Raw genomic sequence first — 1,777 nt, forward strand, 5'->3', positions numbered from 1 at the left:
TACTCGGGATCATAATGTGGTGGTTTCCCGTTGCCTTCCACATCGCAGTATTGTGCATCAGAATGCCATACCGATCCTCGTGATCTCTGCCACCCTGAGTACTGAAAGAGCTGCTGCCCTCTTTCAAGGACTTGTCTTAGCCTGGTTTCTCTTTAAGAACCCCTCCATTGTGGTTGAACCTATGGTCCGGCTCCCTAAATCATCGAAACTCGCAAGCCAATCCACCCACTCTAGTTTGTACAAGAGTTTCGTCAAGGTTCAAGTCCCGTCGGCTCGGTAATATATTTTATCAAATTAATATGAATAAATATATGAATATATGAATTCATTTACTCCTTTTGCCTATTATATATATTTTATGATAATCGTTTTTAAGAAGTAAACTCCAGTCACGCGTCGGAGTTGACACGTACAATTTTTTGGAATATAAATCGCTGATATTAATTTTGGATTATATGACGTAATTAGCCACAAAATAATGAACTATTTATACTTAAAAAAAAACGAATAAGTAAATAAGATATGAGGTTATCAAATTGTATCAGTCTACGAGTACCAGAAGTGATATTGAGGCCAGTGAGGGTCTATTCGGAAGAAGGGTAGTAAGTGCTATATTCGAAAGAATGATTTGCCTAGTGCTCATGTTCCGAAAATTTGTTTAACGAGGTCACAATAGTATGGTTATTTCATTTTGCAGCAAATAAATGTCCAACTGCTAAACAATATGGTTTGGGTCATGGTATTTTCTGCAAATCGAGATGGATGTGGTAGTTCTCCTAACTGGTGGTCAATAAAAGACAATGAAGAAATTTTGGAAAAAGAAGAATCGAAAGCTTTATAGCAAAGGGGAAAAACAATTTGTGCTCGGTACTAGTGTTGTTTTGTCTTTTGACTGTAAAATTGTAAAAACTTTTAGAAACTTGTAGAAATATAAAACAGGTAACGAAATCGCATGGACGCAATTTTTTCCGCGGTGGAGGAATTTTACATAGTATCCATATATTCTTAGTTAGGACACTGGTACAAAGTTGGTACGGAAAAAGTTTAGTTCCTGATATTTTAAGAGAACGTGCAAAAGATAGAGAGAAAGAGCATTTGAAGGAAGGAGATGTAGTTTGTAACATGGTATTTGTGCTTAAATCGGGCTCGTATTGTACAAGTGAACTTACCTTAGAGTGTCTTAATTGTACCAGTAATATTTACACGAAAACTAATAATACACAATAAATGTAATGTAATGTAAATAAATAATCCAAAATTAGGTGAGAAACATTATTAATTATACCTATCGTTAAAGTTTCGGATTTAATGTTGTATTCTGATAAGAGACAAGTTTGTATACACCGTCATGTTTTCACGAAATTATGACAACCAAACAAACTTCCCTCACTAAAATATCAGCTGTCTCTGTCGCGCATCGGTGGCGTAAACGTTCCAGCAGCCAAGCTATTTCTGTCACGTAATACATCTAAATTATTTATTTAAAGCAGCAAGCTAACACGTATAGTACTTATTTATATATTATAGTACATGAGTAGGTCAATTGACAACCGTTTAAATAGCAAAATCAATTATAATAGGGAGGGGTCGAGAGTCTAATCCAAGATCACGAAGAAGGGTGGTAATGCAACTTGCCGTCTTCATTCACCCTTTGATAATTTCCTGTCATTTTGTATTTTCTCCAATTATACAATAAGGTAGGCTAATACTATTATTATATTATTAAATTATTTATTAATATATGTTTAATAACTGTTGGCAGACCAAGGGAGGAATT

The 1,777-nt window shown here is 34.8% G+C and overlaps 1 long non-coding RNA gene across 1 annotated transcript in view; it reads left to right on the plus strand.

Moving 5' to 3' along the window:
* LOC108740378 overlaps nt 1–867 on the plus strand; it is a 5,599-nt gene extending 4,732 nt beyond the window's left edge. Inside the window, exon 2 of the long non-coding RNA XR_001938325.1 lies at nt 698–867. This is a non-coding gene — a long non-coding RNA (uncharacterized LOC108740378). The remainder of the gene's footprint in view (nt 1–697) is intronic.
* The last annotated feature ends 910 nt before the right edge of the window (nt 868–1,777 follow it).

This window comes from Agrilus planipennis, unplaced genomic scaffold, assembly GCF_000699045.2.
Source record: "Agrilus planipennis isolate EAB-ADULT unplaced genomic scaffold, Apla_2.0 scaffold75, whole genome shotgun sequence".
In the NCBI taxonomy this organism is placed as follows: Eukaryota; Metazoa; Arthropoda; class Insecta; order Coleoptera; family Buprestidae; genus Agrilus; species Agrilus planipennis.